We start from the raw sequence: 26,633 nt of genomic DNA, 5'->3' as shown, positions 1-26,633 counted from the left end.
ATGAATCTGCACGTGGCAGAACGTCTTTAGAGAATAGGCCTCTGGGTGTGAGGAAGATGAAGTTTTCTATTAAGTTTTTCACAGCCAGTGCTGGTTCTGCTGTATTTGGAAACGCACTGCAATAATTTAGAATAGTCAGGTTCACCTGCATGGTGCGGGAGTGGAGCGACGTTTGAGCAGGAGCGAGCTCTGCCGGGCAGCTGGAAACTTTTAGCAGCCCCTTGCGTTGCCGCCGGCATTTGTTTTCTTGAAACGGGCTTGTTTGTGGGTGGGTGTGACTTGTGGTGTTTGTTGGAACAGTGCAAGAAGATGGGCCTTGGAAGTGGTTGTCTGGGCTTTGTGGCGCGGTGTGTTGGGGAGTGTCGGGGCAGAGTGCCGGGCCCCTTAACACAGGGGCGGATGCATCATTTTGGTGGCAGATCGATGCCCTTCATGGGCAGACACAAAATTGCGTGAATGACGTTTGTTGAGATTGGAGATGAAACTTCGCTGATTTCTGTGTCCAGTTTGCTCAGTTTGAATTTTCTCTCGATTGCTAGCTCTGCCAACTCACTCCAGATTTCTCAAACTCCAGTTTGATCCGTAGTAAACAGGGATTTAATTTTTCTATTTTAGGGAAGTCGATTAGGTAAGGAGTAGAGCAGGAATTGGGAATAGACCAGAACCTGGTCATCTCTTCCATAACCAGCTAACTTCTGTATGGCTTCCTGCATCTTCCTGACTTTTGCCAGTGCATGTTAAGGATAAAGCCTGCAACTTCTTTGTCATCTTTTCTGTTCTCACACAGAACTTGGTTCCTTTATCTGGGGCCTGCCGTGGTCATCAGGGATTTGAGGCAGAACAAGAGTAAATAAAGTGTACTAGTGTGCCATGATTTCCAAGGTGCTGCAGGTACTGGTTTAATAAGTCGTGCTGGTGGAGCCCAGGAGTGCCGGTGCAGACACAACACTGCTGATATGCAGTGGTCCCCGAATATCCCCTTCCTGTCGGAGGATGGCCTACTAATGGTGACCTAGGAGTGTCCATTCCCACATGTGACGGCCTGCCAACTGTGTTATGTCATGATACGTTAGTAGTACATCCGTTTTCCCTGGACACCCTTATGCATGAAGAGCCAGATGGCCTGGCTGTTGTCTTAACTGTTAGTCTTGTCTGTCTGTGGTCACTTGTCTGACAAAAGCTGTGATGGAACAGATACAAAATGCAGGGAAGCGGGTGGGCTTGCTCTGGCATGTGAGGGCGCCTGACTAAATGGGAAATAGGAAATGCATTGTGATGGTTCTGAATGGCAGAAGGAAGAATCTGGGAGGGCCTACAGATACTAAAAATTACCCACACACCTCGTCCCCCCACCTCCTGCCTGGTACTCTGCCACTGCCTACTTCCTCTCATGGCTCCAGTGTCAGGGAGCCACAGCAGGTGCACCTGCTGCATAAGTTCTGGCCCGGCTTCGTTGTATGAAGGTCTGAGAGGTGAGGTAAGGTAACCCTGGACTTCTCAGGAGGCAGAGCAGCAACCCGTGGTCTGTGAATCTGTCCTTAGATGGAAGTAATTACTCTGCTCTCTGTCTAATAACTTGGGTCAGCACTAATACAATGCTCACAACATAAATGCTCAATAAATATTCTTAACTAGCTGACTAATAAAGCAGTTCTGCAGATGGATTAAAAAAAATTAAACTACGTATGCGTTCAATAGCTCTTCCCACGCTTCAAGTATTGATGGTCATAAGATCAGAAACAATGAAATTAAATAGTTCAGCAGATGATAAAGGCTGCCATTAAAAACAAGCTTTAAAATGTAAACATAACGTGGGCTTACCCATTTTTCATTGTTCAATAGCTTCATTTTTCATGGGTTCAGGTTCGTGGACCTTTATGAATGATTTTCTATTAATTTGTTTGAAAAGCTTGAAAATAAACATACAAAAAGTAGAGAGAATAGTATAATGAACCTTCATATTTCATCATTCAGATTGAATAATTATCAAGATTTTGCCAAACGTGCTTCATATGTCTCTTCTTCCTATTCTTTTTCATGTGTGATTTTGAGTCCCAGGCCTTATATCATTTCACCTCTATATAACTAGTATACATTACTTAAAAATAGGGTCTATTCTTACATAACTATAATGTCATTATGATAAATTAACAACTTGTTAGTATGCTCTTCACATTTCCCAGATTTTTTTTTTTTTTTTTTGAGACGGAGTCTCGCTCTGCCACCCAGGCTGGAGTGCAGTGGCCGGATCTCAGCTCACTGCAAGCTCCGCCTCCCGGGTTCACGCCATTCTCCTGCCTCAGCCTCCCGAGTAGCTGGGACTACAGGCGCCCGCCACCTTGCCCGGCTAGTTTTTTGTATTTTTTAGTAGAGACGGGGTTTCACCGTGCCAGCCAGGATGGTCTCGATCTCCTGACCGCGTGATCCGCCCGTCTCGGCCTCCCAAAGTGCTGGGATTACAGGCTTGAGCCACCGCGCCCGGCCTCCCAGATTATTTTAAAAAATCTTTGATTGTTAGTTTGTTCTAATCAGGGCCTAAAAAAGCTTTGCAGGCCTTGTCAGACATGGTTAGCTCTTTCATGAGCTTTAGAATTCTTTTTTTTTTTTTTTTTCTGAGATGGAGTCTCGCCTTGTTGCCAGGCTGGAGTGCAGTGGCGCGATCTTGGCTTACTGCAATCTCTGCCTCCCAGATTTGAGTGATTCTTCTGCCTCAGCCTCCCGAGTAGCTGGGATTACAGGTGTGTTCTATCATGCCCGGATAATTTTTGTATTTTTAGTAGAGACAGGGTTTCATCATGTTGGCTAGGCTGGTCTCAAACTCCTGACCTCAGGTGATCCGCCCGCCTCGGCCTTCCAAAGTGCAGGGATTACAGGAGCAAGCCACCCACTGAGCCCAGCCAGAATTCTTTATAATGGAGAGAACCTTCCATGGGGTCAGGACTTCTGGGTTTTAATCTTAGAGGTTTAGTAGTTCAGAGCATGGGTTGTGAACCTGGTTCCATGCCTCACCAGCTATACCGTCTTAGGTATATAACTTCACCTTGTTGGGGCTCAGTTTCCTCATCTGTAGATTGGAGATAATAATTATGCTTTCCTTGTATTGTAGTTGGAAGGATTAATTGAGCTATGTGGGTGAAGCTCTTAGCCAGTGGCTGGCGTATATTCTACCAGCTACTTAAGTCCCCTTGGACTGTTGCTTAATGTCTCTGAACTTCAGGGTTCCTGCTCTGTTAAATAAGAGACATACTTGTTTTTTTCTAGAGTCCCTTATTCCACCAATGGGCTTCTATTTGAAGCTGTTTTTATTTATAATTTATTCTTTTTTTTTTTTTTTTTTTTTTTTTGAGACGGGGTCTTGCTCTTGTCACCCAGGCTGGAGTGCAGTGGCATGATCTTGGCTTACTGCAGCCTCCACCGCCCAGGTTCAAGTGGTTCTCCTGCATATCTGGGATTACAGGTGCCTGCCACTATGCCCGGCTAATTTTTTGTATTTTTAGTAGAGATGGGGTTTCGCCAATTTGGCCAGGCTAGTTTTGAACTCCTTACCTCAGGTGATCCACCCACCTTGGCCTCCCAAAGTGTTGGGATTACAGGGGTGAGCCACTGTGCCTGGCCTTGTTTATTATTGTTTTAGAGACAGTTTTTATCTGTCACCCAGGCTGGAGTATAGTGGCACAATCATGGCTTGCTGCAGCCTTTGAACTCCTGGGTACATGCAATCCTCTCACCTCCGCCACCTGGGACTACAGGCATGCACCACCATGCCTGCCTGATTTTTGTATTTTTTGTACAGATGGGGTTTTGCCCTGTTGTCTAGGCTGGTCTCGAGCTGGGCGCAAGCAATTCCAAACTCCTGGGATTGCAGGTGCGAGTCAGCATACCCAGCCCTATGCTGCTTTTATAAAAGTAGTGGAGGTACTACTAGGAACGTGTTTAACTGTAGGAAAAGTAATTTATGATTTTTGGTAATGAAGGAAGAATCCTCACAATTTCAGAATTAGCTTTCCATAATTTAGAATAGTCAGGAAGGTGGCATGTTCAGAACGTATGCAAGCTCACAAGAAACGCCAGAAAGAATTCCCTGAGCAGGATTGAGTTATGATTACTTTTGGAGCTCCGGAAAGGATTTTACCTCAGGTCTTTCAGATGTATTAAAGATGGCATCATAATGGCCTAGATCTAAGAGGATGTATTAATACCACTTAAGGCCTACAAGTGTCTTTTCTCTGAAAGATTTTTGTGACTATCAGGTCACATCCCTTTGCATGGGTGTGCTGACTGTCCTGCACTTGGGTATTAATACACAAGTCTTGGGGCTGCCCGGCTTCCGTACTGATCTTATCTCATTATGTTCAGCTTCAGACTCTTCTTCGATGTCAAGCCCTTGCCAGCGATGCCACTCCACACCCCTTTGAGTTCCAACAATACAAATGAAACCAAGTCAGGTCGTTGCTAAATTTCGCTTGGCTGTTACTGGAGGAGGGCAGACAGGAAGTATGGGGTACTAATGTCCCTGAGTCTGCCTGAGGCTTCCCGCACTGCCCCGTTTATTCAGCTCAAGATTCCAGTGCTATCAGAGGTAACGTGCGACCCCGGTAATGTTGTTCTTTGAGATTCTCAAGAAAGGTAAAATCTCGTTTTTGGCTATAATTTAAAATCAGATGTCAGTAAACTGGTAACTGGCCAGAGCTTCTCTGCACTGTTTTTCTCCGCCCCTCAGTGGAGAAAACAGAAAAGTCCCAAAATACAGGAAGCAGGGTGGAGGCGCATATCGGATTAGATAATCAACAGAAGGTTCCACTCCTTTGCCTTCTAGTCCATTTGACTATTAGTAGTCAGGTGCCTTGAGTTTGAACAGGGAGGGAAGGAACTGTGAAGTCACTGCCCACATTTACTGAGGGCCGACTCTGGGGCAGGGCTCTCTGCTGGGTGCTAAGAACATGATACCACATCAGAGTAGGCCCTTGCCCATGCAGGGTTTATGATCTAAACAGGTGGGCGGGTCAGTCACCTCCATTAAGGTGACTAACAGTACTAAGGCACACTATGGAAAGAGTCAAACGTGTGGTTCAGAGACCACAGGAAGATGAAAGCACAGAACCAGTGTATTTGGGAAAGAATTTATTAAGAGTTAAACTGGACTGGCTGGGCACGGTGGCTCACGCCTGTAATCCCAGCACTTTGGGAAGCCGAGGGGGGTGGATCACGAGGTCGGGAGATCGAGGCCATTCCGGCTAACACAGTGAAAACCCGTCTCTACTAGAAATACAAAAGATTAGCCGGGCGAGGTGGTGGGTGTCTGTAGTCCCAGCTACTCAGGAGGCTGAGGCAGGAGAATGGCGTGAACCCAGGAGGCAGAGCTTGCAGTGAGCCGAGGTGGCGCCACTGCACTCCAGCCTGGGCGATAGCATGAGACTCCGTCTCAGGAAAAAAAAAAAAAAAAAGAATTCACCTGGACCTGGAAGATGCAGAGATAAGGGAGACTTTTATTCTTTTTTTTCTAAGAAAGAATAAGAAATCGAGGCCGGGCGCGGTGGCTCAAGCCTGTAATCCCAGCACTTTGGGAGGCCGAGGCAGGCAGATCATGAGGTCAGGAAATCAAGACCATCCTGGCGAACACGGTGAAACCCTGTCTCTACTAAAAATACAAAAAAATGAGCCGAGTGTGGTGGCGGGCGCATGTAGTCCCAGCTTCTAGGGAGGCTGAGGCAGGAGAATGGCTTGAACCCGGGAGGCGGCGGAACTTGCAGTGAGCCAGGATCGCGCCACTGCACTCCAGCCTGGGCGACAGAGCAAGACGCCGTCTCAAAAAAAAAAAAAAAAAGAAATCGAGCAAATGCTTAGTATGCCCAGGTAGGACCAAGAAGGAGCAGAGCAGCTTGGGCAAAGAAGAGCAAGTTTTTTGGAGGAAGGGAGAGAAGTTTTGATAAATACAGTTGCCAACTTTGGGAACAATTTCATTGATTGGCTGAGAACACATCCTGAAATAGATTTTTTCATTTGTCTTTTTGAAACCTATTTCAGGAAAGAAGTTCAAACCAGCCATGAACATATGCTTCCTAGAGAGACCTGCCCTAAGTGTAAGCCTGAGAGTAAATAATGTGACTGTTTTCTGTTAGGCAGGCCCAAGACTGGGATGGGAGGTGTGACATAGCAGGGAAAATCCAGTAGCAGGCCTGTGTGTGTAGGCACTTAGGTATCATGAGAGTAGTAGTCGGATATGGTGAGTTACCATTCAGTAAATGGTATTACAAATAATAATGTTGGAGCCGTACCTTATAGCACATACTGAAATCAATAATAGTGAAATACAAGAGTTATTTGTAAAATAAAAGAAACCACATAAAACATGGACGCATAATCATGTAAGAGTGGAGAGGGATATTTATGTATTTATTTATTTATTTGAGATGGAGTCTCACTCTGTCACCCAGGCTGGAGTGCAGTGGTGCGATCTTGGCTCACTGCAACCTCTGCCACCCGGGCTCAAGTGATTCTCCTGCCTCGACCTCCCAGGTAGTTGGAATTACAGGCATGTGCCACCACACTCGGCTTATGTTTGTATTTTTAGTAGAGACGGGGTTTCACCATGTTGGCCAGGCTGGTCTTGAACTCCTGACCTCAAGTGATTCACCCACTTCAGCCTCCCAGAGTGCTGGGATTACAGGCATGAGCCACCATGCCCGGCCTGGAGAGGGATTTTTAAAGTATGAAAGTTCAGGAAGAAACCAGCTGGACCTGGGCTTTGGAGGTGAGCCTTGGCTTTGCCACTGATTGGCTGAGGACTTCGAGCAACGTACATTGCCCGAGCCTTAGTTTGCTCATCTGAGAATTGGGATCGGTAGGTATTATTATCTTGGAGAGTTTTTTAAAAGTAAAGATTAAGTAAGAAAATGCATGTAAAGTAGTTAATAGTGAGTGCTTAGCAAATGCAAGCTCTTATTATGTTACTAAAGGAAAAGATTGATTATCTTGACTGAATATTTCTGGAGCCAGCATTTATTGACCCATCTATGATGCCCTAGAATGCATCCGAGGACTTCACACACAGGTTGAGTCCCCTAAAGGTCACAGGTGTAGGTACGGGGGCTGGGTCTTGAAGCTGAGCACTGTAACTTCACACCCTGAACTCCTAGCCACTCTGCCTGTTGCCTCCCCATGTTAACACTAAACGTCTGTCTCTGTAAGTACCATACCGGTAAAAGTCAAACAGTAAGCTTAGAAACAATATTTGCCCTGTAGCTATTTGTCTTTAGAGATCTCTCGGTCACAGTCTTAAGTTAAACCTTTTGCTTGGAGGGCTACCCCATTCTGTAACTCCAGGGCCACATTCACATGGGCATAAGCTGTACTGTACAGTATGGAATGTAGGTTTGATAAGCATGAGGTTTTAAAAGTGTACCTGTCATAAATTGTTTTTCTTTAGCATAAATCTCTCATGTACATTCGTTGACTGGCTATCGGCCTGACCTATCTGTGTTTAGTCTTTAACATGAACCAGAATGCAGAATGTTAACAGTGGTTATCTCTGGATGTGGGATGATGGGAAGTTCACTTTTTTTCTTCCAATTTTCTGTCCTCCCCGGATTTCTACAGTTGACATGTATTGCTTTTATTACTTTGGTCAATATTGACAGGAGAAATGATTTTGAGAATGTGCTGTGATAATTGGAGCCCTCAGGGCAAGGCCACTTAATTCTAAGAGATAGTTCTTTTTCTTCCTGTCATGTATTTGAGCTTCTGCAATTTTAAAAAGTTGCTCAGAATTTAGCAAGTGGTGGAGAGAGGGAGGGCTGGGAGTTTCTGAGATGCTGGAGGCTATTTGTCACGGGCTCTTCCCTCGGCTGTTCCCTGGCCTGGGGCTTCTTGGTTCTACTGACCCAGCTCTTGTCTTTACTTCTACACTGGCTGTTTGGTCTGCCTCTGCTTCCTCACCGTCCGCAGCTCCCTATCGCCGTGACCTGCTCGTGTCCTTAGTGTGGGGCGGTCTCTCAGTGCTCACCCCATACCACTCAGCACCCTCTTCCCTTCCGTGGAACAGGATTCTCCTGCGTCTCCCCCTTCCTCTCTGATGTCTGTTCCTGTGTCTTCTTCACTCTTTTTCCTGCAGTCACCACACAGGGACATTTCTAAAGTGTCTCTTCTCCACCACTGGTTTATAGAATTTAATTTTTTCCCTTTATTCTGAAGGGGGGCACCATCTCATTGCAATTTCCACAGTTTTATCTCCAGTTCTGATTCTCCCCCTTCTACCACGCGCTTTGCCCCACCCTGCCCCACCCTAGACCTGCTTTTCTGTTTTCCTGCCTGACTCTTCTTGGCTGTCCTACCAGCTCCTTAAGTTCTGCATCTATGAAACATAAATTGCCACTTTACATCCCAAGTTAGGTTGTCCTTTTTACATTCTTGTTTTAGTGGGGAGTGTCTGTGTTCATCACCAGCTTTGAAACCTGTAACTCCTCCTGTGTCTCTTCTGTTTATCTCCTTTGCCTTCCTCATTCAAGAACCACTACATTCATTACGTTCTGTCATGAATCAGTCGTTATGGGCCAAGGACTCCCAGATCTCAGTGGCTTAGAACAGAAAGGTTTATGTCTTCCGCACGCTACCTCTCCATTGAGTGTGGGCTGGGAGCCTAGTTCCATATTGTCCTGGGACCTCAGTTGATGGGACAGCCCCCATCTTGAATGTGGCAGGTCTGTGTGGCAAAAGCAAATCACATGGCAACACTGAACTCCAGGGGCAGGGAAGTACATACAATCCTTTCTGTGTATCTGCAAGGAGAACTCACATCTTTGGTGAGCAGCACTGATGCCTGCTGCAACCTGGCATCCCCTTTCCTGTCTCCTTTCTTTCCTGGTTTGTGCAGTAGTAGGGTGTATTAGTCCATTTTTGCACTGTGATAAAGACATACCTGAGATTGGGTAATTTATAAAGAAAAGAGGTTTAATTTACTTATGGTTCTGCAGGCTGTACAGGCTTCTGCTTCTGGAGAGGCCTCAGGAAACTTACAATCATGGCAGAAGGCGAAGGGGAAACAGGCACATCTACACATGGCTGGTAAGAAAGAGGGAGAGCAAAGGGAGAGGTGCTACACACTTTTAAACAACCAGATCTCATGAGAACTCTATCACGAGAACAGCAAGGGGGAAGTCTGCCCCTCCTCCAACGCTGGGGATTTGGGTGGGGACACAGAGCCAAACCATATCATAGGGGATAGGATCCTTCTTACCTGGTTTCTTTGCTACCATAATTACTCCATCCTTATAGGTTCAGTTCTGAATCCTGAAGACGTTAGTATTTGCCATTGCCCTTGGGATACAAACTCTTTCCCTTGGACCATAAGGCTCTCTCCTTACCAGACACCACCCTCCCATTACTCACTGGCTGGGCTTTTAGATCCTCATGTATTCCAGCCTCTCTCATACTTCAGGAGGTAAGAAGCTCTCATTTCTGCCTGGGATAATAATGACCCTTGGCCACCCTTCTCAGTTGCCAGGCCACTCTCTCTGGCCTTTGAAACTGTACTCATATGTCCTGGCCTATCCACCCAAACTAAAACATGCACTGCCTGTTCCTTTCTTTGACCACTTATCACTATTTATTTATTTATTTATTTTTGTGCATTTGCTTAATGTCTTTTTCTCTCCCTGTACTGTTGGTTCACCATGGTTTTCCCAGGGCCTGATACATAGCAGGGGCTCAGTCATATTTTTTGGATGAATGAACAAACCCTGAAAACGCTACATCTGACTGTGTATCTTAATTTTATCCTTTTCTTATTTCCTGTTACCTCTACTTTCCCTTCCCTGCACCTATTTCTGTTTATTTCATCCCAGTTTTCCTCCTGCTGCCAGATTAATTTTCCTAATGCACAGGCTCTATCATACCATGAGTTTCTTATTGCTGCATATGATGAATTTGCTGATATTCTTGCACATCAGAATGTGTATCACTTTGAGGCTGGTTCATTGTTTGTTTTCGTTTAGGAAAAGCTGTTCAGATTGTCAGTAAATCCGTATGATCTTTGCATAGGATTTTAAAGCAGCCACACATCTTGGTACAAAATGTTAGAGATTAATTTCCTTTGTTAGGACCATTTGTTTTCACCGATTCCATAGAGCTCCAGTGTGTAAAAGAAGACACTGATCTAACTCTTGTGTTAAATATTTAGTAACTCATTTGTCTGAAAGAAAGCAAAACAAAACAAAAATACAAGAAATAAATATCACTGGGAGTGCTGTTCATTCACTGAATAATGAGTTTTGCAAGGAGCACGTGGGTGGTGACATTATATTGTTTACACTTTTATTTTCTGTTGCTTTTTTGACTCCTTATCAGTGAATTTATCTTATTTTATACTTTTACTTTCTATTTCTTTCTTGACTCTTTATTGGTGAACTGGTAGCAACGAGATGTACTATCTGATCAGAACTTTGAATCTTCCTGCCTCTCTTTCTTGGAGGTTGACAGGGATAAATACAGTTAAGATAGTGCTTGGGTGTGGTGACATTGGAAGACAGGCTGGGCCAGGGCCTGTGGTAGAGACTTCCCCACTCTATTGAATGTTAATCTGAAAGTGAATCTGAAAGCAGATGGTCATGAACTACCCAGGGTCTCTATTAAGCCCATGAAGTTTATTTTAAAACTCTTAAAATAGATTGAAATTCAAATTGAGATTCATGTAGTCTATTTTTTAAACATTTTGTCTTAACAAAGTAGATGTTCAGTCATACAGATAGGCAAATATTCTAAGGAAAGATGTTTACCATGCTAAGTTAAAAAAATAAAGTTATAAATAGTGCCGTTGGCCAGGTGCAGTGGCTAACACCTATAATCCCAGCACTTTGGGAGGCTGAGGTGGGGCAACACTTGAGCCCAGGAGTTTGAGACCAGCCTGGGCAACAAAGTGAGAACCCATCTCTAAAAAAAAAAAAAAAAAAAAAAAAAAGAAGAAAAGAAAAAATAGCTGGGTGTGGTGGCACACGTCTGTAGTCCCTAGCTACTCAGGAGGCTGAGATGAGAGGATCGCTTAAGCCCAGGAAGTTGTGGCTGCGGTGAGCTATGATTGAGTCACTGCACTCTAGCCTGGGTGAAAGCGAGACTGTCTCAAAAAAAAACCAAAAAGAATACTACAGCTGACCTTTGAACAACGTGGGTTTGAACTGCACAGGTCCACTTATATGCCGGTTAGAAAAATAAGTGTATAGTAAACATTTTTGGAGATGTGCACCAATTTGAAAAAACTCGCAGATGAACTGCATAGCCGTTGAAGAAATTAAGGAAAAGGTATATCATTAAGACATAAAATAATGTGTAGATACTAGTCTATTTTATCATTTACTACTGTAAATGATACACAAATCTATTATAAAAAGTTAAAAATTGTTAAAACTTATGCACACAAACACAGACCATACATGGTGCCATTTACAGTCCAGAGAAATGAATATAAAGATGCAACATTAAATCATAACTACATAAAATTAACTACAGTACATATTGTACTACTGTAATGATTTCATAGCCACCTCCTGTAGCTATTGTGGTGAGTGTTGTGTTGTGAATATCCACTTAAAACACTATGTGACACCAATCATCTCCATGTGAGCAGTTCCTCTTTCCATAAAAGAGAACCCAAAAAGAAGAAGAGGAGGCAAAATTTAACATAAGTAGAGAGTTTATTTGGGCCAAGTTTGCTGCAACTCAGGAGCAAAGGTTCAAATTGCCCTGAATATACACTCTGATTAACAGTAGTTACAAGGGATTTTTAAAGGAAAAGAAGAGGCAGTTTCTGAGTTGTTTATCAAGAATTCACATGAAAACAACATGAGCTATTGATTGGCTATCTTTTGTTCTTTGTATTACACATTCTGGGAACATGAAGATAATGGAGGAGGCAGCTAGTCAGGAACCAAATGACTTTAAACAGTTGCCCTTGGGCACAGAGTGGGGTGACCTGAAGTCCCATACTCATGTCTCTTCTCTGGGCCTGCATAGTTCACATAGCTCAGACTGCTCCAAGCTATTTTTCTTTTCTCTCTAGTAAATTGCTTATTGCAGTAAAAAGTGATCTCTTGCTTTCTTGTATATCATGTTTAGTGCAATACCATAGACATTGAACTACACCATTGGACCCTTACAAAGTGCCAGCCCTTACAAAGATCCTGGAAGTGCTCCTAGGAAACAGAGAAGTCATGACATTACAAGAAATAGTTGAATTACTTGATATATTTTGTAGACTGTGGTCTGCAGCTGCAGTTACCTGCCATTTTAAGATAAATTAATCCAGTTTAAGGACCATTGTGAAAAAAGAAAAGGAAATTTGTGAGCTGTTTCTGTAGCTGCATCAGCAGGCATAAAAACCTTGTACTTCTGGCCGGGTGCGGTGGCTCAAGCCTGTAATCCCAGCACTTTGGGAGGCCGAGACGGGTGGATCACGAGGTCAGGAGATCGAGACCATCCTGGCTAACACGGTGAAACCCCGTCTCTACTAAAAAATAAAAAAAAAAATTAGCCGGGCGAGGTGGCGGGCGCCTGTAGTCCCAGCTACTCGGGAGGCTGAGGCAGGAGAATGGCGGGAACCCGGGAGGCGGAGCTTGCAGTGAGCTGAGATCCGGCCACTGCACTCCAGCCCGGGCGACAGAGCGAGACTCCGTCTCAAAAAAAAAAACAAACAAAAAAAAACCTTGTACTTCTTGCAAAATACCTTTTTATCTTGTAGTGAAAATGCAACTTTTATGTGGGCACAGGATTGCTCTAGAAAGGAATACCTATAGACTAATGACTTGAGAAAAAGTGAGAAAAAAAGGAATACCTATAGACTATATGACAACTTAAAGCAAAAGGAATGTGAAAGATCTGAAGCTGGAGAATCTAATGCCAGCAAAGGATGGTTTGATAATTCTAGAAAGAGTTTTGGCTTTAAAAATATCAAGATAACGGGAGAAGCAGTTCTGCCAACCAAGAGGCAGCGTACAGACTCCCAGATGCCATTAAGAATATCATTGAGGAGAAAGGATATCTGCCTGAACAGGGTTTTAATACAGATTAAAGTGCCCTATTCTGGAAAAAATGCCACAAAGGACATTTTTTAGTAAGGAAGAAAAGTGAGCACCAGGATTGAAGGCAGGAAGGCTTAGGCCAACTCTACTGTTTTGTGCAAATGTAATCAGGTTTATGATCAGGGCTGCCCTTTTCTATAAAGCTGCCAACCCCCAAGTCTTGAAGGGAAAAGATCAATGCTAGCTGCCAGTCTTTTCATTGTATAAGAAGACCTGGGCAGGGAGAACCCTTTTTCTGGATTGGTTTTGTTACCAGCCGTGGGTTCTTGGGCCCTCAATGCAATAGAAATTGACATGAGGCCTAAAGAAAAGCCTTCATTGGAGCTTATGCCTGAGCATAAGGGAGGCAGAACAAGAGAGAGAGAGAGAATTCCTTGGCCAACTCTCTGAGCCTGTAGGGATTTTTTATTAGGCAAAGTGTGGGTATTGACATCGGGGTAGGATATGCAGGGTGGGCTGGGCAAAGCACGTGGTAGGGTATGCGGGTCAGAATATCTGGTTGGTCAGAATATCTGGTTGCGATGGTTATCTTGAGTGATGGGCCACCTGGTGGTCTGGCCGGTGGCAACAAGGCTTTAAATCAGTTGGTCAGCATTCCTTCCTGAGGTCAGACACTCTGCAACCTTGGTTCCATATTTTGGACCTCTTATGGCCAATTCCTGGAATTCTTTTCTTTTTTTGAGACAGGGTCTGTTACCCAGGCTGGAGTGCAGTGGTGTGATTTTGGCTCACTGAAGCCTTGACCTCCCGGGCTCAAGCAATCAATCCTCCCATCTCAGCCTTGCAAGTAGCTGGGATTATAAGTGTGTGCCATGATGCCTAGCTCAATTTTGTGTTTTTTGTAGAGATGGGGTTTGGCATGTTGCCCAGGCTAGTGTCAAACTCGAGTTCAAGTGATCTTCCTACCTTGGCGTCCCAAGTGCTGGGATTACGTGTGTGGGCCACCATGCCTGGCCCCTGGAATTCTTTAAGTAAAAGGCATGGTTAAACATTCTGAGAGCACAGAAGAACAATTTAGAATGGCTGTTTTCTTTGTATGACTAAAGCCTCAGGCTTAGTGGGTATAGATAGCATCAGCGAGGTAGTGGTATGGGTTTTGTGATCACTGGGGATGCATGAAAGAATGCTCTGGTGGGGGTGAGCTGATGCCAAACCCCATCTTTAGTTTCCCTCAGTTTCCTCAGTGCTTTGTCCCTGAAGTCAGGAAGGACCTTGGTAGCAAGAGAATGCCTTTTAAAGTTCTTTTGGTATTATACAATGCCCCTGGCCACCCAGAACACATGAGTTCAACACCAAAGACATTGAAGTGGTCTACTTGTTCCCAAACACAGTGTCCTACTTCACCCTCTAAATCAGGGACCATAAGGACCTTTAAGGCTCAGTGGACACTGTACTTTATGGAGAGGATCGTAGCGCTTTGGAAGACAACCCAAATAGAACACCGTGAAAGTCTGGAAGGAGTGTATCATTGAAGGATACCGTCATTGTTACACAAAAAGCAGTGAAAGCCATCAAGTCTGAAACACATTTCTGCTGGAGAAAACTGTGTCCAGATGTTGTGCATGACTTCACAGGATTTATGACAGAGCCAGTCAAGGAAATCATGAAAGAGATTGTGGATATAGCAAAAAAGGTGGGGCTGGGGTGAAGGGTTTCAGGATAAAGATCTTGGAGAAATTCAAGCGCTAATAGACACCACACCAGAGCAACTAACAAAAGAGTGGTGGAGACTGGTGCTTCAGAACTACTGCCCCATGATGAGGAAGAAGACGTAGAAGAAGAGGCACTGCCAGAAAAGAAGTTGACGTCAGACAGTCTGGCAGAAGCATTCTAATTATTCAAGAGTGCTTTTGACGACTTTTATGGCATGAATCCCTTTAAGATACGGGCATTGAAACTAAAGCAAATGGTGGAAGGATTGGTACTATATAGAAACATATTTAGAGAAATTAAAAAACTAAAAAGTGAGACAGAAATTATATATTTCTGTACAGTTACACCTAGTGTGCCTGCCTCTCTTGCCTCCTGTTCCACCTCCTCCACCTCTTCTGCCTGTGCCACCCCTGAGACAGCAAGACCAGTCCCTCCTCATCCTCTTCCTTACTTGACTCACTATGAAGACGATGAAGTCCTTTATGATGATCCACTTCCATTTAACAAATAGTAAATATATTTTCTCTTCCTTATGATTAATAATGTTTTCTTTTCTCTAGCATACTTGATTATAAGAATAGAGTATAATAGCAGGGCACAGTGACGCCTGCATTTGCAGCACTTTGGAAGGCCAAGGTGGATGGATAGCTTGAATCCAGAAGTTCAAGGCCAGCCTGGGCAACATGGCAAAAAAAAAAAAAAAAAAAAAAATTAGCTAGGCATGGTGGCATGCACATGTAGTTCCAGCTACTCAGGAGGCTGAAGTGGGAGGATGGCTTGAGCCTGGGAGGTTGAGGCTGCAGTGAGCTGTGTTCACACCACTGCACTCCAGCCTGGGCAAAAGAGCGAGACTCCGTCTCAAAAAAAAAAAAAAAAAAAAAAAAAAAAAACACAAAAAAACCAGTATAATATATATCACACACAAAATATGTGTTAATTGTTTATTTTATCACTAAGGCTTCTAGTCAATTGTAGGCTATTAGCCAGGTTTTTGGGGAGTCAAAAGTTGTAGGTAGATTTTTGACTGTGCAGGGTGTTGGTATCTCTAACTCCTGCATTGCTCAAGAGTTAACTGTAATATACAGAACTATTTACTTTTTTGTGAAAGAAAAAGCAATATTTTGTTCATGGAAAAAAGTTTTATTATCTTACAGATTCTAAAGTAAGCCATTCTCTTTTGTTTCAAGAATAAGTTAAATATCAAATGTTTATTCCCTCAGTTATAAACATAGAAATGCAGTTGTATAACCAAGTTTCTGTTACTAGGGGGATAGTTCTTGCCATGGATGGCAGTAGGATATGGTGCATGAGAACTTGGGTTCAGGAGGCTTCAGCCCCAGCTCTTCCATCTACTAGTTCTGCCTTCTCAGTTTCTTCACCCAGAGAGTGGACATTTTAATAGCACTTACCCCACAGATCTTTGTACTTAAGCGAGCAATTGCATATAAAGCACTTAGAATAGGGCCTGGCACACAGTAAATACTAAGTGCAAGCTGTGGTTATTTATGGGGGCAAGCTAAAGAAATACTGTATAACCCTTTAAAGTGCTGCTTGAGGAGAATTTGTAACACAGGAAAATTATATTGTTGAGCAAAAAAACAAAAAACAAAAAACAAGCAGAAGTGTGTGTGGTCACAATTGTGTGAAAACTTTATGTATAAGAAAAATGTTGGAAGGAAACACATGAAAAGATAGGAATATGATTTGTTCTTTATATATTCTAGGATTTCCCACCTGTTTTACTTTCTTAAGTGAATAGATAATAATCTATTAAGAAAAAGCAAATACATTGAATATTGGAAGGAAAGTTTGTACTACATGTAAGATATTCAAATTGGTATGCTTGAAAATTACACTTGCATATCTTAGTGCTTGTACACATGGGCATTGTGATGTAAAATATGTTCCCGAAGTGAGGGTACACACATGCATGTTGGAAGCAAAAATATTGTCAACAGTTAAGAGCCTTGCATTTAATGCTCATAGAGGCGGGATGCCCCTGTGAAACAATGAAACTTTGCATTTGACTGTTTTATAAAGTTCTTTTTTTAAAAAAAAAAGTCTTATCTTTGGCCTCTGGAAAATCTGGTCAGATAGACAGGGATAGTTTTATTATTTCCGTTTCTTGATGAGGAATTAAAGACCAGAGAAATCAAGTGACTTGCTTAATTAAGGTCACCTAGCTATCCTTAACCCTTTTCCTGGCAAGATGGCAGAGATTGTCTAAAAGTGTCAAAACATTTTAAGATATAATTTTGAAGTTGGAGTTTCTTGAAAACTTTCAAGTGATTAACTTGAATCATTAAACATATTTTTTGGAAAGTACCACTAATTCTCTGAGTTTATAGAAATGCGTGACATGAAAGTGAAATAATATTCTTTTGGAGATGAAAGTTATCTTTGGAGGTCGTCTGGTCCAACTTCCTAATTTTGCAGATGAGGAAGATGAGGTCAGCCATGGATAAGCCTTTGTGATCATACAGCTAGTTATAGAGACAAGAATCGAGTTTGCCGACTCCTGGTCCAGTGAATTTTCCGGTGACTATAGAAAATAATCACATTACTTTGTTTACACTTGTGTGTTGTCAAGTGTTGTTGGTAATCAGATAATAGGAGACTATGAAACATCTATTTGCACCATGGATCTCCTCCCTGCTTGTATATTTCATTAGTCCAAGCTAGTTTGTTGGTGAAATCGACACTCATGTTTCCGCAAGCCAAGAAAGGAGTTCTGCATTTCTGTTTAAGGGGTATTAGGATGAAAGGGAGAAAGAAATAAAAAGCAAAAATTACAAAATTAATCTAAAAAAGGTCTCAGTAGTAACTTATTCATGAAGGAAGAACTAATTTAGTAGTCAATGTTATTGAAGGGACAGAATATCACAGTTTTACATGTACTTTGGTTAAAATTATGATGTGGCTTGAGAAAAAACCTTCCTGGGCCCATTAACCTAAAATTTGTTAGTGTAGAATAAGCTCTGTTAATCTAGGTCATTTTACATTTCAGGCTGCATTGCGTTGGCTAAAATAAATATTCAGCTGTAAGTGACAATTTTGTTCAAACTGTATTGTTATAGAAAGAGTTGCATTTCTAAGATTGTTTAGAGGACTTATTTAATCTGTCATTCTAACATATTGTTGTTTTATTAAGTAGAAAGCAGAGTTCCTATGGTGATAGCAGAGGTGCCATAATATTTATAGTTGGTTCATCTGTAAACTATTATACTAGCTAGAATTGACAGGATATTTAATCTCTTAGGTTAACTTTTTCCTTCCCAGGCTTTTACTGTGTTCATTTTGCCATTTTTATTTTCCTTCACTGTTCTTTTAAGAATCTTCTATGTTATTTTTTTCCTAAAAGAGTGAAAGTAACTGCTGTTAAATTTTTTTTTTTTTTTTTTTTTTTAAACTGAAGGATGTACATGCTTAACTAATTTCTGTGGAGTTTGTGAAAAACTGATTGAGGTATTAGGGTTTTTTTTGGTTTGTTTGTTTTGTTTTTTTTGAGATGGAGTCTCCCTCTGTCGCCCAGGCTGGAGTGCAGTGGTGCGATCTCGGCTCACTGCAACCTCCGCCTCCTGGATTCAAGTGATTCTGCTTCAGCCTCCCCAGTACCTGGGATTACAGGCGCCCACCACTGTGCCTGGCTAATTTTTGTAATTTTAGTAGAGACGAGGTTTCTCCATGTTGGCCAGGCTGGTTTCGAACTTCTGACCTCAGGTGATCTGCCCGCCTGGGCCTCCCAAAGTGCTGGGATTGCAGGTTAAGCCACCACGCCCGGCTAGGGTATTACGTTTTTAAAGGGACTTTATTAGTTCTTCACTGAAAACTCAGAGGGGCAGAGATTCCTGACAGTGTTGGTTTCTCCTGGAAGTTACTAAACACATTGGTGTTAAGATTTCCGTCATGTGTAAGAGGTGGCATGAGAGAAAAAGGATCACCAATAGCAGATGAGGGTTTCTTGAATTGAGGATAGTCATAGTTGGTGATTCCATATCCTGGTCTAGAGTGTCAGTGCTGGGGTGGGAGGTGGGGAGTTGAGGATTATGGGCTGTGGAGAACCACATGTGGGGTATTGGGGGTGGGTTCTTTCTGTAGGCTTAGGGAACTCCATTTGAGGGGGGAGAGTTTCAGAATAGCTCCCAGAATTTGAGAGAACTACGGATGTGTTTTTCATGGCTTCAGTTGTTAGACATTGAGGAAAAAAAAAAAAAAATCTTCTGTCCTCACAGTGTGGAGTCTTGGCATCTTGGATATCCTCCACCCTGGGCAATGGGCCCCAAAGCAGCCCTACCTCACAATCTCCTGGCAACTTATTGGGAGAATCCGCATATTCCAGTGACACTGCAGTTCAGGTCAGGAAAACGGGATTTTGCCCGTACTACTTACTCCTTTATGGTCTTGGCCTGGTGCCTATGGGTGGCACCTGCACAATGGAGAAGTCACTGGCAAGCCTGGAGTTGATTTAAGCTGCAGAGCTGATTCCTTTCTGACCAAATCATTTGGTTTTGAGTCTGGCCTGGTGCAGACTTGGAGCTCACTTCCATCTTCTGTGACCTTTGGGAGAGGAGGGGGCAGAGGCCAGGATGGAATCCAGTCTTCTCTGCTGCAGGCTTCCCTTGTCATCTTTTTCCACATTCTCAGGCCAGGGCATCTTTCCCTGGAATTTGGAGAGGATTCAATGTCCTCTTTTAGTTGAGGATCTTAGCAGATCTTGAGTCATTTTTGAGTTCTTAATGATGATGTTAGCAGAGAAAAATGCAGTGCTGTTTGAAGTTTTTAAAGCTGTCATACCTTAGTGTTGAGTAGGTCTCAGGTTGTCACTGATAATTCATTGACTCAACAAACACTAAAGAAAGGTAAACATTTGGTGAAGACACTATCCTTGTCCTCAAGGAGCATGGAATCTGGAGTGGATAAAGGAACACAGATGGGACCCAGGGAGCTTTGGTGTTGAGGCCCTCTTTGAGGGTCCTCTGCCTCTTGGCTATTTTGCTCCTGGAAGGAACAAGGAAGGTTGTGGGCAGTGCAGATGGAGTTTGTAGGAAGGTGTCAAGACTGAAGTCAGCCTTCTGGGTAGTAGAAACATACTGGGACCTACTTATCTATTACACTCCTTTCGCATGTCAGAAAGGACATTTAATATGGCTGTTACTTGTGGGAGTAATGATAGGATATTTCTCTTGTAAATATTCTGGGTAGTGGCAGAAGAGGTGACCATGAATGAGATGCAGTGAGAATTGTGGGCCAGGACTCCAAGGAACAGGCTAGAGAGATGGGATGGGAGGTCTTTTATTTTTATGGTAATATAGCTATTAACATCCTAAGGACTCCTAAAATTAGTATTTTGTAGCTGTATGCAGGTAATTTCCTTTTAAGCTAACTGGGAAAACAGGGCGTTTAAGAGATTTATTTCTCTTGGCATTTAGAATACGCTCTGTAGGTGCATAGATCCCCAAAATATGCAAGGATTTGGATCTTGATGATGTCGTTAATTAACCCCAGAAGCCATGTTAAGCTTGTTGAATAATATAGTATATAAACATATTAAATTTATGTTAAGTAACATAGTATATTATTATAGTTCTTTGTCTATCATAGTTGATACAGAATTGTAAATGAAACCAGTTTTCATTAGAATTGAAAATGAAATCAGTTTTTGTGGAGTTCTAGATTAAAAATAATCTGAAATGATTGTGTGTACTGGGCATGAAAAGAAAATTCAATCTTGTTTAAAGCTCCATAGAACACAAATTTGCATGGCACCATTCCTTGGGGTTTTAGTGATTGTAAAAGATGCTGAATACTTAGCTTGGGGGCTTTTGGAAACAAGGTGACATTCTACTGATTTGCAGTGGGGCTAATGGTCATTGTTTCTAGAAAAACACCACTTTTTGAGTGCTAAGAAACATGCTAAAGTACTAAAGTTGGTTCTTAGGTAAAGATGCGTACACTTGTGTTAGCCTTGATCTTTGTTTAGTTTTATCTTTTTTACTTTTGCCATTCAGGACATGTGTGGGTCATGTTAATCTCCTGGGTAAAGAAATGAGCAAGTGTTTATTTGATTGGCAAATAAATAAGCATGCACATGTATTTTATAGATGCTTGAAAACTGTTTCCCACATATATCTGAACTGATAAATTTTAAATTTCACACATGCATCAATTAAGGGAACACATTTGTTGAGTCCGAACTATGTGCCAAGCACTGTGCTAGGTGCTTTGAGGAATCAGGATGAGCGAGACAGATCCTGTCCCATCTTGCCGACTGACTAATAGGAGAGAGAAGATTGCAAAATTAGCTTCATGTACACCTAATAGAAGATTGTATCATTGGAGTTATAAGTAAAGCGTTGAAGAGGCCTCAGGAGAGAGATTGCCTCCAGTGGAGGGAATCAGAAAAAGGGTAAAGAAGGAAATGTGAGAGATACAAATTATTCTAGATGGAGGGACCCATAGGAGTGCCGGCCTCGAGAAAGGAAATCTTGGGGTGTACTTGGGAAACAGTGAGTAGCTGAGTCTGATGACATGTAAGGAGGGTTAGAGGTACACAGATTCTGGTCACCCAGGGAGTGAGGAGGGTGGACAAGGCCAGGCTGTGGAGTGTTGACTTGATTCTTTGTTGTGGGTTTTTCAGCGGCAAGGCCCCAAGATTAGAACTTTGCCGTGGGAATACAGTGACTGTGTTGTCAGAGCTTAGTTGCTGGGGAATGGGCGGGGTTAGAAAGCTGGGGGTTGAGGTGTTACTCAGGAGACTTCTGCCATAATTTAGGCAGGAGGTAATGAGGGCATGAAGTAATGTGTAAGTTATGTGTAAGAAGTATTTTGGGATTAAGCTGATGTGTATTTGAACCTGATTAGATTAGGACATATATTTATTCAATGCATTTTGATTAATAATCCTCCTTCCTCCCACCACACAGTGAGCTTGGAGCTCCCTGGCCAGGTGAGGTCAAGAAGCAAGAGGCATTAACTGTAGCCTTAGGTTTCAGCCATGCCTGACTGTGGCTGGGAGTGTGGTGATGCAGAAACCTGAGGACACCCAGCCCGTTACACAGGCCTTGAGGAGAGTGTAGAATTTATCTGGTCCTTCGCTTTCAGATAATTTCAGATAAACCATTGCAGACAGATGAAAATCTCATCTCCCTTTATAAACCACGAGGAGAGAAACGGATTAGCAGTGAGCTATTAGGGGGCCTTCATTTTTTAGCGAGTGTTTAGGGTAGAACATACAGCTTTTAAAACCATTTATCTTGTCCTCTTTAAAATACTCAGTCATAATCAGTGTGCTTAATCATGAGGCCCCCGACCAGCTGTCTTCTCCATCACTGTGTCTTCAAAGCTGACATTTTGACTTCATACCAGTTTTCAGGAATGTCCTTTCCACATTCCCTGTTGATGGGAAAAATGAAGCCTTTACAAATGGTAAGCTCATAAATAGTTATTTAGAGAGAGGATATAAAGTTAGGTAATTTATTTTGTTACGCTTTTTTGAACGTTTTTGTAGTTTACTTTTTCCAGGTGAGAGAAAATAAATGTGCAACGGGGGCCCTGGTTCATTTTTAGATGTGAACTTCTTTCACATTTCCAAATAAAAGCTCAGTCACTGCATGGATTGATAAATTATAGATGGAAAACTGCTCTCAGTTTTCCTCCTCTTAGATTTCTTTGCTTCATGTGACCATAGATCTTTCTTCTCTTTGAAACTCCACCTTCCTTTGATATCCAAATACTGTCACTGCCACCTGTTATTTATCAATATAGTTACGGCAGTTATAATGATAAGGCTTTCTTTGCATCCTTCTCTCTGTTTCATTATTTTCCCTTTCAGCTTCCTATTGTGGCCATCCCCTAGAAAATGGGGACCTGCTGTTCTCCTTTCACTTTCAACACAGTTGAGCTACTGCCTGTGTTCCAGTGACTCATTCCTAAGTCTTGATTTACATCTTTGACCAAGACATCTGTAAGGGTCAGGAGAAAGCTAGCTGGTGAAGAGAGAAGATGAGAGAAAAAGGTGGAGGATAAAGGAGAATTTACTTCAAATGGAAGAAGATCTACAGGTCTTAGTAGAAGGCTTCAGAATAGAGAAGCATAGCAGGAGGTGAGGCCGTGAAGATGTTGAGCCTCCGTTTCACGTTGGAAGGGAGTGCTCCTCAGTGTGAAACCTGCGGACGGGTCGGTCTGTGAACTGTTTATAACTGACCTGTGACAAGATGAGTTGTGCTTGAAGATGAGTGGAAAAAAAAAAATAGTTGAGAATTTGTGTTTAGAAACTTTTAACAAATCGACAGGGTATCTTTAAATCTGTTGAATCTAGCAAAAATTTGGGGCTTATATTTTGTATGTCTTTGTTTTTTATTTCATTTATTAGTAATTGTCATGATTATTTTATAAAAGTATTGGTCCCCAGTGGCTTGGAGGAGAAAGAGGACCCTCACCACACATGGTTTGAGAGGCCCTGTTGTAGGCAAGTGAAGATGGTAGTTGGAGGATGTTTCCGTTGAAGTGGTTGGTTTGGGCCCCAGAAACCAAGGGGTGTCAGGTTGGGAGGCATATGGATGCTCACCTGAGGCAAAGGGAGCCCTGATGACATGGTGTCTGGTGACTTGTGGGAGTTGCAGGGTGGAGGAAGGTGTTTGGCCCCCTGGGTACCCACACCCAGGTGAGGCCTAGCCCCAGCATTTGGTAGGAATGTGTGTATTCTCTGCTGGGTGAGGCCTTCTAGGCTGGGAAGGGTTCCCCACAGTCTGAGTAGGGCTATAGGGCTGTCACCAGCAGTGTCGTTTTGGCTCACTGGCCATGAATAGAGTGTGACATCTTTCAGTATGCCCTAGGCTTGCTTTTCATCGTTCGTTTGTCCCTGTTCTTTCCTATCTTACCTCTGTCTAGACTTACTGCACAAGCCTTCCTGTTGGTTCTTTTCCTTTGTTTCTTAAATCCTTCTCTAATATTCTGACACAGAGAGTGATTCCTTCTGTTGCTGGCTTTCCTGGACCTCTTGTATTCTGAGTCTTGCACCTTCACATGGATCTTTTCCTAATTCTGTCCCTTATCGGACAGTGGCTGGTTTATCTTTTTGCGAAAGATGGTGTCACGATGGATGCCCAGCAAATGGTAACACCCGCAGAGTAGATGTGGGGACCCTGGGCCGGCAGCTCCATAATTCTCTCTCCCTTTTCTGCCAAAGAGACAGGATATTAAACCACTGAGCTGGCGCGGTCCCGGGCTGCCTGCCAATGGAATATTTGGGGAGAGAATGGTGCAGCTTTTGTTTCTCTTGCCTTCTGTGGAGCCCTGGGGTGGATTCTGAAGGGATGTTTTCCCTTGCAGGAGTAACCCATTTGGTATTGAGAAAGCAGGAAAGCGAGTTTTCCTGTTACGAGCAGTGAACAAAAAGCAGAAAAGCAGGCAGCGGATGGTGATATCCTGTTGTAGAAGGCTTGCGGGAGCGAATGCAGACAAGTGCCCCTCATTCTTTCCGTGTCTTTAAGGAAAGCCAGAAGATGGGAGGGAAATCGGTTACTTTGCAGGCCACATCCAAATGGTTTTCCTTTTATTTATGGTGCTTAATAAGGAGGTCATAAGTGGATGCTTTGTGATTTAAAAACTTGTCAGACCAGAGATCTGTAACACATGACAAACGAGAAAAATGAAATAGATTGGTGGGGTTTGTTTTTCTTGTTTGTTTCCCATGAGGTCATTCGAAGTTTGCTTGGGAGGGGGCAGTGAACTGTAAAAGTAAATGTAAACTTTATACAAGTTTTATTTATTTTTAAGTTTAAAATCACTTAAAGATGGTAAAATTCCTATTGAGTTAGATCTCTAAGAAGTTGGCTTGTCAGATGCTCTTAGGGGACCATTCTTTGGTACATTTTAAAATGAACTAGGGACAGCCATGGTGGCTCATGCCTGCAATTCCAGCACTTTCAGAGACCAAGGTGGGAGGATCACTTGGGCCCGGGAGTTTGAGACCAGCCTCAGCAACATAGCGAGAGCCCGTCTCTACAAAACATAAAAAAATTAGCCAGGCATAGTGGCATGGCGACTGTGATTCCAGCTAATTTGGTGGCTGAGGTGAGAGGATCACTTGAGCTTAGGAGTTAGAGGCTGCAGTAAGCTATTAAAAAAAAAAGCTTTTTCCTTTATTATAACGTGAGCAATACATGTTTATTATAGGAAAATTAGAAAACATTTACAGGCAACCAGACAGTACCGGAATTGGATAGAAAGGCATGGAGGTGGAAAATGAGAGTGGTGTGGTGAGAGGGAAAAGGAAGGTCGCCTGGAAGCAGTGGGGGTGGGGAGAGGGCCTGGGCAACCTCACTGGGATACTCAGGGCCCCAGTGAGCTCCCTTTCCTGGGAAGCTGCCTCGCTTTGATACTACACCTTCTGTTGTGACTTTGTACCCTTTGACGCTGGCTTCCCCCGTCTGCCATGGGTCTGGACTGATCGTTCCAGATTTGCTTGGCACTAGAAAACTAATGGCAAGTTGCAAGACTAGTTAATTCGGTGCATCTCACATCTTGTTAATCACAGGGAGGGAGTGCTAGGCAAGGAGGGTCTCTAAGACAGGCAGATTTCTAGCAGTGAGGGAGTGCTGTGTGTGTGACTCTCTGAGAATCTTGGCTGTAAGGGAGATAGATAATATTTTTTAAAAGATGCAGAAAAGTAAAATAAAATGTCTTTTTAGGGGAGGAGAAAGTGTATAGCAGCCCTTGCCACCCTTCATTGTCTTTTTGACCCTCATGTTCCCTCAGTGTCTTGCCATATTGACAAATGCTTAGGTGTTCTGTGGAATGAAGAAGCTTGGGCTCACTGTTTTATCTCAGTAAACATTTATAGAGCAGCTGTCAGTAGAGTATACTTTCAGTCAGCTTTAGCTTATAAAGATAGAGAGATCCTTAAAAGGCAAGGGATTAAACTGCCTTGAGCTTTTTTGTATCTGTGAAAACATATTTACTCTCAAATCCACTAGTTATTTTATTATAGGTAATGGAGGATTAACATGTAAAGGGAAAGTGAAGGCTCAGGCTGGATAATCTGTTGATTTTGGTAACTTTTTATTTAACATGTATTCACTGAATAACCACTCTGCCAGACCCTGAGGATAGAGCTGTAAATGGGACAGACTCAGGCCCTGACCTTGCAGAGCTTACAGTCTGGTCGGGACCTAAGTAGCTGATCAGACAGTTCCAATGTAGTGGGATCAGGGATCCAACGATACCCCAGACAGGATACTGCCGATGTGTGGGGTGCCCTGTGATGATATGAGAGAGGTACCTGCTCTGAACCCGAGGAATGACATCTTATAAAGACAGATATTATAAGATACCATGTCTGTTACTGTCATGTTGGTAAGGACGTGGAGATATTTGAACCCTCATACATTGCTGGTGTTAAATGGTGCAGGCACTTTGGAAAACAGTTTGGCACTTCTTCAAAAAGTTAAATATAGAGTTATTTGACCTAGTTCTATGACCCAGCAGTTCCACTCCTAGTTATATTTCCAAAATAATCGAAAATATGTTCACATAAAAACATGTACTTGCATGTTCTTAGTAGTATTATGGATAATAGCCAAAAAGTAGAAACAATCGAACCAGGCACAGTGGCTCACGCCTATAATCCCAGCACTTTGGGGGGCCGAGGCAGGTGGATCATGAGGTCAGGAGATCGAGACCATCCGGGCTAACATGGTGAAACCCTGTCTCTACTAAAAAAAAAAAACAAAAAAAATTAGCCGGGCGGCATGGTGGGGGACGCCTGTAGTCCCAGCTACTCGGGAGGCTGAGGCAGGAGAATGGCGTGAACCCCGGAGGCAGAGCTTGCAGTGAGCTGAGATCACGCCACTGCACTCCAGCCTGGGAGACAGAGTGAGACTCTGACTCAAAACAACAACAACAAAAAACCAGTCA

General features: G+C 43.0%; 1 protein-coding gene across 5 annotated transcripts in view; it reads left to right on the top strand.

Moving 5' to 3' along the window:
* Positions 1 to 26,633, top strand: part of DOCK9 (dedicator of cytokinesis 9) — a 299,448-nt gene that overhangs the window by 856 nt on the left and 271,959 nt on the right. The window lies entirely within an intron of this gene.

This window comes from Theropithecus gelada, chromosome 17 (genome assembly GCF_003255815.1).
Source record: "Theropithecus gelada isolate Dixy chromosome 17, Tgel_1.0, whole genome shotgun sequence".
Lineage (NCBI taxonomy): Eukaryota > Metazoa > Chordata > Mammalia > Primates > Cercopithecidae > Theropithecus > Theropithecus gelada.
This window is presented reverse-complemented; position numbering and strand designations above follow the sequence as displayed.